Genomic DNA, 17,737 nt, shown 5'->3' with positions numbered 1-17,737 from the left:
AAGAGAGAAGACTTCTGATCTCAGTTTTTTAAGATCAGTAAAACATTCATACCAAAACTAAAATAGACATTACAAAAAAGAAAAATTACAGGCCAGTGTCTCTTTCGAACGTAGATGTAAAAATCCTGACAAAATATCAGTAAACAGGATTCCAGGGATACAAAAAAAATATAAATATATGTGATTCATCACAGCCAAGAGGGGTTTACTCCAGGAATAGAAGGACAGTTTAACGTTTTAAAATTCCATCAGTGTAATTCACAACATTAACAGAATTTTTAAAAATATGGAGAAAGTGCAGTCATTCCAACAGATGGAGAAAGCACATTTGATAAAACTAAACATGCGTTCACAATTTCAGAAGGAAGAATCCTCAACAAAGTAGAAATGGAAGGAAATAGGATTTTTGAAAAATTATCTAGTAATAAAATCCCATAGATAAGGACTTACCTGGTGGTCCAGTGGATAAGGCTCTGTTCATAGTGCAGGGGGCCCAGGTTCAATCCCTGGTCAGAGAACTAGATGCCACATGCAGCAGTGAAGATCTTCTGTGCTGTGACTAAGACCCAGTGCAACAAGATAAATTTTAAAAATTTTTTATTTTTTTTAACACCATTTTCAATGGTGTGATAGTCAAAGCTTTCTCCCCAACAAGATGAGCACCACAGCTTTTACTATCAGTGTGCTGGAGGCCCTACATGGTGCTATAAGACTAGAAATAAATAAAAGATACACTATTGGAAAAAAAGTACAGTGATTTTTCACTCACATTTTACATGACTGTAAAAACAAAATCTGAAAATATATCAACTATTAAAATCAATAGTAAGTTTACCAAGAAGCTCTTTAGATATAAGGTTAAGGTATAAAAGTGAAGTGAAAGTCACTCAGTCGTGTCTGACTCTTTGCAACCCCAAGGACTGTACAGTCGATGAAATTCTCCAAGTCAGAATGCTGGAATGGGTAGCTATTCCCTTCTCCAGGGGATCTTCCCAACCCAGGGATTGAATCCAGGTCTCCCGCACTGCAGGAAGATTCTTTACCAGCTGAGCCACAAGTGAAGCCCAACGTATAAAAAACAACTGCATTTCTATGTACCATCAAGAAATGATCAGAAAATGAAATGTTTAAAAATACCATTTATATTAGAAGGAAAAAATCAAACATCTAGGAACAAGTTTAAGAAAAGTTTCATAAAGCTAATGCTGAAAACTGTAAAATATTTCAAGTCTGTACTATAGAAAGAAATTTAAAATGACCTAAATAAATGGAGAGCAAAATTATGTTTATGAATCAAAAGACTGAATATTGATGTAAGTTTTCCCCAACTTGATGTATAGATTTGACATAAATGCAATCAAAAGCCCAGCATGAATATTTGGTGGCTACTGACAGGCTGAATCTTAAATTTATCTGGAAATACAAAGAACCTAAAATAGCCAAGACTATTTTAAAGATGAATAAAATTGCAGAACTTATGCTATCAGAGTTCAAGATTTCTTATAAAGCTGCAGTAATTAAGACAACAGGCTTCCCATGGGGAGAGGTGGTGAAGAATCCAGCTGCCAAGGAGGAAACATGAGTTCGATCTCTGGGCCAGTGAGATCCCCTGGGGGAGGAAATGGCAACCCACTCCAGTATTCACGCCTGGAAAATTCCATGACAGAGGAGCCTAGTGGGCTACAGTCCATGGGGTCACAAAGAGTCGTACATGACTTAGCAACTAAATAACAACAACAAAAATTAAGACAGTGGGGCATTAGTGCAAGGATAGACCAATATAACAAAACAGAGATCAGAAACACCCTATATTTATAGTTACTTGGTTTACAACAAAAGTGTCATTGCAATTCAGCAGCGAGCTGATAGTCTTCTTCATTAAAAAGCACTTTAACAAATTCATATTCACATGGGAAAAGCAATAAACCCTACCTCACATCAAGCTCCAAAATTAATTCAAGGTGGATCATAGATCTAAACATGAAAGCTAGAAAATAAAGCTCTAGAAGAAAACGTAGGAGAGTAACTTCACAGATTTCGAGTAGGCAAAGATTTATTATACATAACAGAAAAAGCACTGACTTTAAAAGACAAAATTCTTGAATGTGACTTCATTAAAACTGAGAACCTCTATCATCAGAACACATTAGCAGGAAACTGGATAGACAAATTACAAACTGGGAGAATATATTTGTAATAAATATATCTGACATATCTGATAAAGGATTATATCCACAATATATAAAGAGCACTTCGTAGATCAATAAGAAAGCTTTTAAAATTGACAAAATACTTGAACATGGACTTCTTACAAAAGGAAGCAAAACAGACATACCTTATGATGCATCAATTTCACTAAGTATATCTTCCCCTAAATAACATATCAAGTACATATGTCTATAAAAACTTGTATAAGAATATTTTTACCAGCTTTACTCCTAATAGCCAAAAAATAGCAACAACCTAAATACCTGTTAGTGGGTGAATAAATAAACAAACTGTGGTGTGTTCATATAAAGGACTATGACAACAATAAAAATAAGAAACTACTGACATACAGAACACAGATAAATCTTCAAAATATTATGATGAGCAAAAAAAAAAAATGCAAGAGTACAAACTATAGATTATGTGTATTTGAACCTGAAAAATCAGCAAACTAATTTATGTGATAGAATTCAGAAAACCTACGTCTGGGACCCACTTGGTGGTCAAGTGGCTAAGACTCCATGCTTTCAACGCAGGGGAACCAGGTTTGATCTCTGATCAGGGAGCTAGATCTCCCATGCCACAACAAAGATCAGAGATCCCATGTGCCACAGCGAAGACCCAGTACAGCCAAATAAACAATAAATAATTAGAAAAAGAAAAAAGAAAACCTACCTCTGAGAAATAGAGAATCAACCAGAAGGCAGCACAGAGAGTTTCCTCGGGGGCTGAAAATGTTCTGTATCTTGATCTGGGTGGTGATTACACAAGTATATAGACCTGTAAAAACACATAGGTGCTTAATATTTATTTTACTATATGTACATTAAACTCTAATTTTAAAAAGAGTACAGACCAGCAAGGCATATATTATTTAGCACATGGCATGCACAACGTTTACACAGCATATTCTTTGGTATCAGGAGATTTAAAAATTAAATCTTCCTAATTCTGCCTAGGAACACAATAAATTCTATGGACAGAGGAGCCTGGTGGGCTACAGTCCATGGGATCTCAAGAGTCGGATACAACTTAGTGACTAAACCACCAGACAACAAACTAAACAATTAAATAGTTGAATCCATAGTTGAATCTAAATGTATGTGTACATATTTCACACCTTTAGGCTTTCTCAAGCCTGCCCACCTCTTTGGTGGTTCTCTCTTGTGTTAGAATATCCCTCCAAATGGCTATCATGTCCTGGTGCCCCAGTCTCAGCTGTTAATCGGGAAACTTCCCATCCCTATCTGCATAAGTAGATTCAGGATCCCTCATCTGGGCTTATGTTTCTCATTTCCAATAGGAGCTCAATATTTCTTGAATGAGTGAGTGACGTGAAAGTCGTGTCTGACTCTTTGTAACCCCATGGACTATACAGTCCATGGACTTCTCCAGGCCAGAATACTGGAATGGGTAGCCTTTCCCTTCTCCAGGGGATCTCCCCAACCCAGGGATGGAACCCAGGTCTCCCACGTTGTAGGCAGATTCTTTACCAACTGAGCCGCCAGGGAAGCCCAATAATACTGGAGTGGGTAGCCTATCCCTTCTCCAGCAGATCTTCTCAACCCAGGAATCAAACTGGGGTCTCCTGCATTGCAGATGGATTCTTTAATTTCTTGCATTGCAAGGCGGATTTCTTTAATGATTGCTACACAAAAGCACTTTGCAAACAGCAGGCGCTTGGGAACTTCCCCAGGATCCATGTTTCACTCTTTATATGTAAAGCGCCATCTGGTGGTGAAAGAGGGTGACAATATTTCTAAGTCACCAAGATATGCTTTCCATACTCGGAGCTTTCAGAGAGCTTTAATATCATGTTAGACAAAAAGTCACCATTACTCATATACAGACCTACCTACCGTCAAAAATTAATTTTCCTTGAGTAAATGTTTCCTGCTGATTTTACTTCTTCCCCATTTTCTCCCATCCTTACTCCTCATCCCTTTCTCCTACATTTCAACTGGTTCCTTGAAACACAGTTTCAGTTGGCATTTGTTTTTGTTTTGGCTGCCTCAAGAGCATCAGATTTCCTTTTGGAATTCATCCACCCAGACTGTGGGTAATCTTGATGCGGCAGTAATTCCTGGTGAGCACATTCCATTACTGGAGCGGACCGAAACAGATGCTTGCCCTGCTTGACTCAGCAGACCAGGCACGTGACCCAAGCTCAGTTATCAGATGCTTTTTCTTAGGCAGTTGAGCCAACGACAGAGACAATAGAAAAGTATGGAAGATACACACTGCAGGGGTGGTATGCTCTACTCACTCTTATGCTTTACAAAGATTGCCAGGGTTCCTAATTCCTAGTCCCTCTGCAGTCCCCATGATTCCTGCCCATTTCCAGTGTGATCCTCCTAGCTCCCACTACTGTGAGCTTCCTAATAGTCTTGCAGTAACTCCCTTCTCTTTAAGTTAGCTCAAGTTAGTATCTGTGGTCTTGTCTGCTTGTTGTTGTGGTTTAGTCGCTAAGTCGTGTCCAACTCTTTAGCGACCCCATGGACTGTAGCCCCCCAGGCTCCTCTATCCATGGGATTTCTCAGGCAAGAATCCTGGAGTGGGTTGCCATGCCCTCCTCCAGGGGATCTTCCTGACGGAGAGATTGAACTCGTCTCCTACACTGGCAGGCAGATTCTTTACCACTGAGTCACCTGGGAAGCCCCCTGTCTGCTTACAAGTTTGTAAAACAGCTAAATATCAGACTAGAGTGTGTAGCAAAACAGGCCATCCATCTTCTCATCCCATTTTCAGAGAATAAACTTGAGGATTAAAGAGAAACACTTAAATCCTAGCTTTAACTAGTCAGGGGGGCTTAAACAGAGCCATGTGCAGGTAATGTGAGGGTCCTTTGAAATGAAAGCCAGAAAAAGAAAGGGGCAAATGTCAATAGGAAGATTAGACCCTTTTAATGCAGATTAGATCAGATAGTCCTGAAATGAAAATTAATTCTCGTAATAGCACACTAATGCAAGATATTTTAGGAGAAAATGAGCTGCAGCCATGAAGCACTCAGTGGGCTCCCCCCATAATCCCCCTCTTAACAGAACCACTCTCCCTGCAAAGATGAATGGAGGGAAAAAACACATGTACACATTCACTGAGGGTATTATGCAAGAGAATTTGTGATATGCAAAAGCAGCTAGGGGCTAAAATATCTTTATTCTGTGGACTGAAGAGTGGCTTGCCAGAAAGACCAAGAAACATGATGAGTGTCTCCTGAGTTATTTTGTCACCTGATGACTTATTCAATGAGATCCTTCTCTGGTCTTACGCAAGGCAGGAAGCAGTTAGCTAGACCAAAAGCTGGATGTCTGCTCCCTGCCTATGGACACCCATGTGATTTTGGAAGACGCACTTGACCTTCTGGTAAAGAGCAGTTTAACATTCTATAGTGGTCTAGTGTGTACTCAAAGAACCTATTAGGAAAAGGGAAACAGATCCCTGCTCCACAGCTGCTGAGAGTTTGTCAAGTCTTTCTTTCCCAGATCATGCCTTTGGTATATATAAAACGTCATTACCATACCTAAGGCCATCAAGATTTTCTCTTATATTATCTTCTAGAAGTTTTATAGTTCTGCATTTTGTACTTAGGACTATGCTCCGTATTAGGTTTGTTTTGTGAAGAGTATAAGGTCTGTGTCTAGACTGATTGACTGATTTTTGCATGTAGATGTCCATTTGTTCCAGAACCATTTGTTGAACAAATTATCTTTGCTCCATTGCATTGCCTTTTCTCCTTTGTCATCAGTCAAGTATATTTATGTGGTTCCTATTCTGTTTCACTAATCTATTTGTCTATTCTTTTGCCAATACCACACTGTCTTGATGACTGTAGCTTTACAGTAAGTCTTGAAGTTTGTCATTGTCACTTCTCCAATTTTATTCTTTCCTTTCAGTATTAAGTTGGCTCTTCTGGGTCTTTTGCCTCTCCATGTGAACTTCAGAACCAGTTTGTTGATATCCACACCATAACTTGCTGGGGTGTTAATGGGATTGCATTAAATACATAGATCAAGTTAGGAAGAACTGTCATCCTGAGAATATTGAGTCTTTCTACCCATGAACATAGAATATCACTCCATTTACTTAGCTCTGATTTCTTCCATGAGTTTCATAGTTTTTCTTACATAGATATTGTATGTATTTTGTTAGATTTATATCTAGGTATTTCATTTTGGGGGTGCTAATGTAAATGGAAATATATTTTTAATTTCAAATTCCACAAGCTCTTTGCTAGTATATAGGAAAGTGACTAGCTTTTATTTATTAACTTTGTATACTAAAACTGTGATATCATCACTTAGTCCTTCTAGGACTTTTTTTGTCAATTCTTTCAGATCTTCTATGTAGACAAACATGTCATCTGCAAGCAGAGAGTTTTATTTCTTCCTTCCCAATGAGTTTGTCTTTCCTTTTCCTGTCTTGTTGCATCAGTTAGGACTTCCAATATGATACTGAAAAGGAGTGGTAAGAGGGGGACATCCTTGTACTGTTTCTGATCTTAGCAAGAAAGCTTCTAACTTCTTACCCATAAGTATGATGTTAGCTGTAGGTTTTTTTGTGGATGTTCTTTAACAAGTTAAGGATATTGCCCTCTATTCCTTGTTTGCTGAGAGTTTTTAATCATGAATGGGTATTGGACTTTGTCCAGTGTTTTAGTACATCTATTGATATGATCGTTGGATTTTTCTTCTCTAGCCTACTGACATGATAGATTTTATTAATTGACTTTCAAATGTTGAAACAGCCTTGCCTAAAACTTGGTCATGGTGCACAGTTCATTTTATACGTTGTTGGGTTCGATTTGCTAATATTTTGTTGAGGATTTTTGCTTATCTGTTCACAAGAGGTCTGTAGTTTTTTTTCTTATAATGTCGTTGTCTAGTTTTAGAATGAGTTAGGAAGTATTTCTCCTGCTTCTATCTTCTGGAAGATTATAGATAATTGGTATAATTTCTTCCTTAAATGTTTGTTAGATTCACCAAGTGAACTCATCTAGTTCCTGGTGCTTTCAGTTTTGGATGGTTGTTAATTATTGATTCCATTTCTTTAATAGATATAGACCTATTCAGATTGTCTATTCCTCCTTTTATTTCTCCCTAGTGGTCCCCAGGCTTTGAGGGACTCTTGCCTATACCTATCTTTTCCATTTTTCTCAAATCTCACTAAAAAGTACACAAGTATATAAACCACACTAAGAAAATAAAATTCCAAACAAGAAACACATGTTGATGCAGCCCTATTATTTACGCATTTTTCCTTTAAAAATACACTATATATCTAGTATTCAAATAGTTATTGCTCATTTCATAATTCACAGAAAGTCCTAAAGATATATAATGATTTGATTGCTCTTTGATCATTTTAATAATTTAATTTGTAATACATAGTGAACACACAGGATATACCAGGTACTAGTTTGTTTTGTGTAAATCACCTCATTTGTACCTTACCACAGCACTCTAAGGCAGATACTGTTGTCACTTTGCATTACAGATTAAGGAAACTAAGACAGAGAGGTTAAGAAACTTGATAATATCAAGTAGTACCTGACTCTTTGAAACCCCATGGACTGTAGCCCGATGGTAGAGACAGGTTTTGAACCTCAACCATCTGGCTCTAGAGGCCATTACCTTGACCTTTACATAATAAATTTGTATAATACAGTTTTATTGTTATATATGTACCTTTGCAAAAAGAAAAACCTTTGTGGGGGAAAAAAAAGCTACTTGCTAGTGCTATTAAGATCTAAGATAACTGCACTTCCTGGTTAGAAAATATTAGTTTTTGATCAATTAAATAAAGGAAAGTTTAATTTTGTGATGGTTCAGATCTCTGATACGTATTTGGTCCATAATACGTCCTAAATGGAAAAAAAAAGTAACAGTAGGCCATGAAACTATTTCAATAAATGCTTAAATCAGAACGTTTTAATAATTTTTATTCCATATTTAGACCTATTAAGCACTGTGATTTTTGGGCTCCAAAATCACTGCTGATGGTGATTGCAGCCATGAAATTAAAAGACGCTTACTCCTTGGAAGGAAAGTTATGGCCAACCTAGATAGCATATTTAAAAGCAGAGACAAAAAAAAATAAAATAAAAGCAGAGACATTACTTTGCCAACAAAAGTCCATCTAGTCAAGGCTATGGTTTTTTTAGTGGTCATGTATGAATGTGAGAGTTGGATGGTGAAGAAAGCTGAGCGCCGCAGAATTGATGCTTTAGAACTGTGGTGTTGGAGAAGACTCTTGAGAGTCCCTTGGACTGCAAGGAGATCCAGTCAATCCATCCTAAAGGAGATCAATCCTGGGTGTTCATTGGAAGGACTGATGTTGAAGCTGAAACTCCAATACTTTGGCCACCTCATGCGAAGAGTTGACTCATTGGAAAAGACCCTAATGCTGGGAAGGATTGGGGGCAGGAGGAGAAGGGGACGACAGAGGATGAGATGGTTGGATGGCATCACTGACTCGATGGACATGGGTTTGGATAGACTCTGGGAGTTGGTGATGGACAGAGAGGCCTGGCGTGCTGCAATTCATGGGGTCGCAGAGAGTTGGACACGACTGAGCGACTGAACTGAACTGAACTGAACTGAAGCACTGTGAATCTTAAGAAGGGGGAGATTATGCTGTTTCTTAAAATATTTGACCTTAGAAACTTTTTGTCACAGTATCTAGCAGATTAGTAGTTTATGAAATGCATTTTAAATGATACTGATAATGTAATATTGAAGAAATTCATGTTCATATTACATGTGATATTCACATATCATATTCAAGAATTAGGGTATAAGTTTAAGTCTTGGGAAATATTATTCCCTGCTGAAAAAGAAAACCGAAACACCTCTCATTCCTCAATTTCTTCCTTTGTAGGTCCTTCTGAAACCCCCAAGTTGGAAGCCACAGGGGATATAAGACTATTTTAACAAGGGAAGCACTTACTTCTCCACAAAGCATACTGCCCTCATACCTTGTTCAGTCTTAAAAAATCTATTGAGCATCCACTATTTGCCAATGATTAAAAAAGAGAGTTCCTGACCTCAAAAAGATAAAAATGAGAAGTAAATAGCCAATAATAAAGTAGTGTGATTAGGTGTCACAAAATGCTGTAAGAAGGGGAATCAGAGAAAGCTTCTCAGGGGAAGTGAAATCTAAGTTAAAACTTACGGAAGGATTACCAAAGCAAAGGGAATGGAAGAACACACCAAGGGGAGCCGAAAAACATGTGCAAAGGCCTCCCAGCTACACACACGGTGGAGCACGTGCAAGTAGAAGTGGGGGGAGGGGATGAGTATTAGAAAACTGAAGAGGGTAAGGAGGATCAGTAATAATTCCCTACTTCATTCTGAAATCAATGAGAAATTATTGAAGGATATGAGGCTAGGTATTGAGATGACCAGATTTACACATTATAAAGATCACTCTGGCAGCAGAGCAGCAAACAGATGAGAGGAAGGAAGGATTAAAAGTAGCAAAGAGATTCTTGAAGAGACTCAAGGACAGCCTAAACCTTTCCTGTTCAAAATATGGTTACGGGCGCGGCAGGACCAACGGCAGTTTCACCTGGAATCTTGTTGAAGTGCAGTCCTACCCCAGACCTGCTGAATCAGAATCTACATTCATAAGCTCCCCAGGTGACTTGCTGGTACAGTCGAGTTTGAGAAACACTGGCCCAAACTGGCTAGAGGATGCAGAATTAGACAAGAAAACAAATTTAGGAACTATTTGGAGGGAGATGTGACTGTACTCACCTAGCATGACTGTTGACTAGATAAGGTGGGAAGGAAGGAGAAATCAAGAATTTAAACTCCGGGCAACTAGCCTGATAGGAAGTAATACCATTTCCTAACATAAGGGGTACAGGGGACAAAGAGGTGAGCTCTGTTTCATTTATGGGTTTGATTTTGACGTTCTTACATGACATGAGGCTTTTCAGGAAACAGCTGGAAATAAGAGTCTGGACCCTAAAAATTTCACATGCTCAGTCTAGATTTAACACGTGACCACTATGATAACGATCAAAGGAAAAATTCATCTTGAGATCGGTATGAGCTAATTTCAATAACAAAAACTTTTTAAAGAAAAATAGAACCTGTTAAGGGGAAAGTGTAGTTATTAAACCAAAAGAAAACTCAAAAAAAAAAAAACCCCAAAACCCTTCTGTCAGCTCTATGCAATCTCTAGTAAATCATGTATGGCTTATGAAAACACTTTAATAAATAAAATGAAAGGAGATATCCTTAAATGTCACAAACAACTGCTCATAATCCATGACCTGATGTATTATTAACAGCTAACTAAAAAATTAACTCAACAAAAAAAGAAACCCAAAATATAGAAACTAAAGACCATCACTCTAACTTAGGCAATACATGTAGTAGTTTATAAAGATTTTCTTTTTAAACTGCGGATATTTTCTTAAAGTACTAAGAATTGAAACAGAAACTCCAACTTGCCCACGACTTGCAGAGAGAAACTTACATTGAATCTTAACATATAAAACAAACCATCTTAAATTAATGCAGACCCTTATATTCTAAGAACCCAAACAAACTGGCCTAATATTAACCACACTCAGGTTTATGTGTTTTAAAGACCACTGACTTCCAACAATGTATCCCTGCCTAGATGATCCAAGACTAATTCTGGCTCCCCAAACCTCTCCCATTACAGAAGTCCCACTGTTGCCTCAGTTTATTCTCCCTTGCTGCAGCCGAACTTTGAATAAGGGTGTGCTCCTAGTGGTCTTCATGTTGCAGAGCTTGACAGGTTTAGATCCCACTAGGATCCTGGCTGCTCTGGCCTAGACCCTCTGGACGGGAACGTGCATTTTTGAAACCCCTTTCGTTTCCCCCAAAGAGTCACCCTTGTGCTAAACTTGAATTCAATGGTTTCAATGAGTTCTCCAGTGAAGGGTTTTTGGGTTTTGTCCTAGGAATAAATTCCCCCGGGACTCAGCCTATCTGATTAAATATATACTCATTTTCCCTGGTGAAAAGTGAAAGCTGCTCAATCATGTCCAACTCTTTGCAACCGCATGGACTATGCAGTCCATGGAATTCTCCAGGCCAGACTACTGGAGTGGGTAGCCATTCCCTTCTCCAGGGGCTCTTCCCAACCCAGGGATCGAACCCAGGTCTCTCACATCACAGGTGGATTCTTTACCAGCTGAGCTACCAGGGAAGCCCCTGGTGAAGGTCTGCCAAATCTCTGATTTACTGTTAGCCGTCTTGCCTATTGTCTACAGTACTGCTACATGTCTAAAGAAGTTCACAGAACATAAGACAGCTACAGACCCATTAAACCTGTCTTCCAAGCTTACTTTCCAAGAACCGGTAAGTTCACAAGGTCTTGATAACTTGGCATCATTTGGGCAAACTTTTAAAAGTTTGACCTTTTTAAGACCATAAATCAATACACTTCAGTCTTGTCTGTGTGTGAAAAACTGGCTCTGGGAAAGATATTCTCTTTATATTCTCCCTGTCAAGGGACTAGAAAACTGCTGGGTAATGACTAGAGACTCACGCAAGCAGTCCTTTCCCTTTTAACTTAAATGATTGTTTGTCCTATGGTTCATTTCAAAAGAATCAGAACTCCTAACAGAACTCTTCCATTTTCTCAGTTTGCATATACCTTTCTCCATGACAATTTCACCAAAGCCAATTTAGAATTACAAGTGGCCACTTTGGGAAACTTTTGCTCATTTAAGAAGTACATTAAAAACCAAAAGAGGAATGAATCCGATGACAAGGACTCTTACAATCTATAGGAGCTCCTGTTCTGATTGGTTTATGTGACACATTCAACATAAATCTCGAGAAATAATTCAAGAAACTCCAAAGGGAAGGGGAAAGCCTTCTAATGCTTTACATTTTTGGCTCTTCTAAGGAAAATATTTCTGCTTCAAACATAGCATGAAAACATTTTAACTGCTATTAGTTAAGCAAATAGTTACAAGAATAAAAGCAAGACATTCAGAACTTTGAAATGTAATGTAAAGTCTTTTAAATTTGATTTATGTATGCAGGTTAATAAATTGTATTAAAGAAAAAGTTCATTAAATACACCTGAACACAGATGATTTTACACAGTTAATAAATAATATCACTTTTTTCCCTTATCACAATGTAAAAATATTCTAGTTTGTACAAAACTAGGATGGTTTGGGTTTTTTTTCCCCATGCCCTACAGTCTCTAAATATCTTATACAGGTTTTATGGGTTAACACTGTTTCTCACAAATTATTTATTACTACAAAAACCTAAAATTGTGCTTAACAAAATGGAATGGTTATACGTATCTTTTGAGAGAGATTAAATTTGTGGAATTCTAATGCTTCCATTAAGACTGACATAAGGACTTCCTACATCAGCCTAATTTTTAATTTTCAGAGCCTCAATTATCTTTAAGAATATTAATAAGTATATGGACTTCCCTGGTTGTCCAGGGACTAAGACTCCTCGCCTTCAACACAGGGGGCCTGGGTTCGATCCCTGATTGGGGAACTAGATCCCACATACTGCAAGGAAGACCCAGTGCAGCCAAATAAAGGAATACAAATTTTTTTTAAAAAATGAGTATTAATTTGATAATCTTGGATAAGTAGACAATATAATTTCACTATACATGTGCTCTTATTTAATAACTGGAAATACAAGGTTAAAAGGAACTTCAGATGCCCTTAGATTGTTGGTATGCATGTATATTTTTGAAAGAATATAAAAAAATTTGTGTAGGTGAGGGGATGTCCATGTAGAGTAATAAACACTTTTTCTACATAGATAAAAAAAATTGTCTTAAAAAGTATCTGGTTGTGTTAAGACTATAAAACAGTACTTTTGGTAAAGATAAAGAGTATACAGGTAGAAGGTTTGAGGGGTGAACTTTATTTGTCTGAGTTTATAATGAGCTTGGAAATGATTAATAAATGTGTTAAAACTACTGACAAAGTTGTTTTAATATGAGGGTATTCACAAGGGTAGGATCATGAAACCATTACTAGATGTTGTTTCACAGAAAACAAATAAAAGTGAAATTGTAGATTTTTTTATAGATAAGACAGCAACAAAGCTATCTGTGCTAAGAGTTTTCTCCTATCATGATTAAAGAATACCACTCTAATATTTTGATACACTCAATCATATTTGAAAAAAGTTCCCCACTTTTGAAAATATTGAAGTTCCTAATAATCTCAGTCACATATTCTTTGATCTTTTATGCTTGTGCACCAAAATTAACAAAAGTAGGCTATGTTTCAACAAATGGTTTTGGGACAACTGGATATCCACATGCAAAAGAATGAAGGTGGAGCCCTACTTCACACCATTCACAAAAATTAACTCAAAATAAATCAAAGACCTAAATGTAAGAGCTAAAACTATACAACTCTTAAAAGAAAACACAGGAATAAATCTTTACAGATTGATAGAATGTCTTTTCTTGGATATGACACACACAAAAAATATAAGTGACAAAAGAAAAAAGATAAATTAGACTACACCAAAATTAGAAACTTGTGTGCTACAACTATTACTCTTATCAAGAAAATGAAGACAATTCACTGAATGGGAAAAATATTTGCATAATCATGCATCTGACAAGGGATTCATATCCAGAATATATAATAAACGATTATAACTCAACAATAAAAAGACAAATAACCAAACTTAACAAGGAGCAAAGAATCTGAATAGACATTTTTCCAAAGAACATAAACATATGGCCAACAAGCACATGAAAAGATGCTATTATTAGTCATTGCATGCACGCATGTGTGTGCTAAGTTGCTTCAATCACGTCTGACTCTTTGCAACCCTATGAAGTGTAGCCCACCAGGCTCCTCTGTCCATGGAATTCTCCAGGCAAGAATACTGGAGTGGGTTGCCATGCCCTCCTCCAGGGGATCTTCCCAAACCAGGGATCAAACCCTCCTCTCTTATGTCTCCTGCATTGGCAGCCAGGTTCTTTACCACTAGCACCACATGAGAAGTGTGTATTAGTCATCAGAAAAGAAGTGATTAGTCATTAGAAAACTGCAAATCAAACAGGAGATACCACTTCACATCCATTAGAATAGTTACAATCAAAAGACACAATAGCTAGTATTGACAAGGACTTGGAGATACTGAAATCCTCATATACTGCTCATGAGAAAGTATAATAAAAGCTTTGGAAAACAGTTTAGCAATTCTTTAAAAAGTTAAACATAGTTACCATGTAACTCAGTGGGGCTTCCCTGGTAACTCAGCTGCCTGCAATGCAGCAGATCCTGGTTCAATTCCTGGTTGGGAAGATCTCCTAGGGAAGGGATGGGCTACCCACTCCAGTATTCTTGCCTGGGAATCCCATGGACAGAGGAGCTGGTGGGCTACAGTCCATGGAGTTGCAAAGAGTTGGACACAACTGAGCGACTAAGCACACATACATATACTGTTCATGGCAAAGTATAATAAAAGCTTTGGAAAAAAGTTTAGCAATTCTTCAAAAAGTTAAACATAGTTACCATATAACTCAGTAATTCCTCTTTTAGGTAACTGAAGCCAAATATCCACAGAAGAATTATACATGAATATTTACATGAGCATTACTCATAATCACCAAAACCCGGAAATAACCCAAATGCTAACCAATTGACATATGGACAAAACGTGATATAATCATACAATGTAATATTATCAGCAATAAGAAAGAATAAAGCTCTGAAACATGCTATAACATGGTCAATTCTGAAAAATTATGCTAACTAAAGGAAGTGAGTCACTAAAGACCATACATATATGATTCCATTTACATAAAATATTCAGGAAAGGCAAATCCATGGTGACAGAAAGTAGATTCGTGGCTGCTCAGAGCATTGGGGATCCTGGAGGCTGGAGATTAACCACTAATGTGCATGGGGTTTCTTCTGGGGAGATGAAAATGTTCTAAAATCAGATCATGATCATGGCTGCACAATCTCATTAATACACACACACAAAAATTGAATTATACACTGAGTGAATCTGACGTTATGAGAATTATATAATAATGTTTTTAAGCAGGCAAATGTTGAAAGCAAGTATACACACAAAGGTTATATAGAAAATGCAAAAATGAATAATTATTTGATCATTCCAATAAGTCCATAAATCTAAAATCTACAAATGAAAATATCTTGCAACTATGGACCTACAAAGACAGCCATCCTCCAACAAAATTATTGACTGTCAGTTTTCAATTAATACTTTATGTATTGCATTTTGATGATGCAGTAACCAGATAGTAGTAAAGTAGAACCTATTAGAAATACACCTGAAATCTAGAATCAGCATTTATAAGATGGATATGCTCCAGGTTCATACATGACAACTCATGTATAGCTAGTTAAATTCAGAAGACAATGCCCTTATTGGGTACAAATATCATCAAAGCATGAAAATATGAAACACATATTTGAGTTTGTTATTTTCTAACTATTTACAATTCTAATAAAACCCCTTACTATCTTTTAAATTTTTTTATTCAATAAATTATTCAGTGACTTACAAGCATTTTAAAAAATGCATCCATTGGGCACAGATGATATTACTATTTTTCCCTGTATACTGATACATATATTGGCTTAGACTATTTCTTGCCTTTGGATATTTTTAACTCAAATTTGTATCTTGTGTCCTCTGACAACTCTCTTATGATTTTCCCTTTCCCATACTGAGGCATAAAATCACTGCTGTTTTTCTTGCCTAAACTCTGGGCCTCTTTATAGAAAAAACGACAATAGGCAAAATTAGGTTTGCGTGGCACTCTAAAATTTTAAATAATTGAAAACTATTCTAAAAGCTCTTTTTAAAAATCAAACTTAAAAAAATGGACAAATCAAAAGAGTTCAGCCTTCCTAGATTAAACTATGTGTAAGTAAAAATTAATAAAATGTTTCAATGTGTCTTTGTTCCTTCAAGCTGCTGTAACAAAATAACCACAGATTCAACACCATATAATCAACAGCAATTTGTTTCTTACAGTGCTGGAGGCTGGAAGTCCATGATCAAGATGCCAACATGGTCAGCTGAGGGCCCTCTTCCAGGTCACAGGCATCTCCATACATCCTCACACGGCAGGAGGGACCTTTTGGAGGAAACTGGTCTCAGGAGTTTAAAGGAACAGCTATTAAATCTTTTACTCTGGAATTTGACTTTGACTCTAAACCTGTCAAATTCCACTGTGAAAGATTTAATAGCTGTTCCTTTAAACCCCTGAGACCAATTTCCTCCCAAAGGCTCAATTTCCTCCCAAAGGCTCCTTCTGATAATTTGAACTTTCCTCATACCATTAGCCCCAATCTTCATTATTGCAAAAACTGTACTCCAAGTCAACAAAGCACTGTCTGCTAAATCAAGAGCACCAGGGATAGAACAAATGCTGGACTTATTCTCACCATACTGGTCATTTTCTCCAAGATTTTCCAGACTTCTGTGCAGGAACTAAGCTCCACTAAGAATGTGTCCACCTCAAGGAACAATTATTGGTTTACTGTTATAATAATGTATTTCTGATATTATCTGTAACTCATCAGAAATTGAAACTTCAATACCAGGCTTTTGCCCACATCTTACAGGTAAATAATTTGCCTGCCAATGCAGGAGACACAAGAGACACAGGTTTGATCCCTGGGTTGGGAAGATCTACTGGAGGAGGAAATGGCAACCCACCCCAGTATTCTTTTGGGGCTTCCCTGATGACTCACATAGTAAAGAATCTGCCTGCAATGCAGGAGATCTAGGTTCGATCCTAGGGTTGGGAAGACCCCGTGCAGAAGGAAATAGCAACCCACTCCAGTATTCCTGCCTGGAGAATCCCATGAACAAAAGCTACAGTCCACAGGGTCGCAAGAAGTTGGACGCGACTGAGCAACTAACAACACTACACCCAAACTGGGTATGACTACCTACTCCAACAGCAAGAACAATACAATGAGAAAAGTAATCCAAACTTTGCCTAATGCTCTGCTGTGGAAGCCCATCAAACCAGTTTAAATACACTACCCCGGGCTGTCATGGACAATCACATAGTCTTTATATCCTCTTGGCAAGCCAAGGGATAGTTTGTATTTAGTTAATACTTCCTGTCATATCTCTATAAAGATCACCAGACAGGTGAGATCCTGGTGGTATTTGGTCAATGGGAATCACCAGCGTAAGTCTAAGGTTTTCCTTCTGAATGAGACACAAAGGCTTTTACATAAAAGTAATAAATCCTATATTCTATACAAAAGTGCCTAACAACATTATCAATATTAAATAAAACCTGAACAGTATTAATTATGGCAATTGTTAAAAATGTATGAATTTGCTGATATAAAAAGTGACAACCAATTTGTTAACTGAAAACTTTTCGGAGGCACCATGAGGCTTATAGGAGCTTAGTTCCCAGACCAAGGATTGAACTCCAGGCCACAGAAATGAAGGCTCCTAGTACTAACCACTGAACCGCCAGGGAACGCCCCTGAAAAAACGTTTACTCTAAAGAAATACTAACTGAAAACAATTTC

The 17,737-nt window shown here is 37.4% G+C and overlaps 1 long non-coding RNA gene across 1 annotated transcript; it reads right to left on the bottom strand.

The window, feature by feature from the left end:
- Positions 1–13,074: 13,074 nt before the first annotated feature.
- LOC145524333 (uncharacterized) lies at positions 13,075–16,433 on the bottom strand. The gene is made up of 2 exons (XR_014067406.1): positions 14,642–16,433; positions 13,075–14,081 (listed from the first exon to the last, which is right to left on the bottom strand). It is a non-coding gene; the product is annotated as an uncharacterized LOC145524333 (long non-coding RNA).
- Positions 16,434–17,737: the final 1,304 nt, after the last annotated feature.

Source organism: Giraffa tippelskirchi, chromosome 10 (genome assembly GCF_054371585.1).
Source record: "Giraffa tippelskirchi isolate mGirTip1 chromosome 10, T2T-mGirTip1v1.2.pri, whole genome shotgun sequence".
In the NCBI taxonomy this organism is placed as follows: domain Eukaryota; kingdom Metazoa; phylum Chordata; class Mammalia; order Artiodactyla; family Giraffidae; genus Giraffa; species Giraffa tippelskirchi.
The sequence above is the reverse complement of the archived record's forward strand: the minus strand, read 5'-3'. Positions and strand labels throughout refer to the sequence as shown.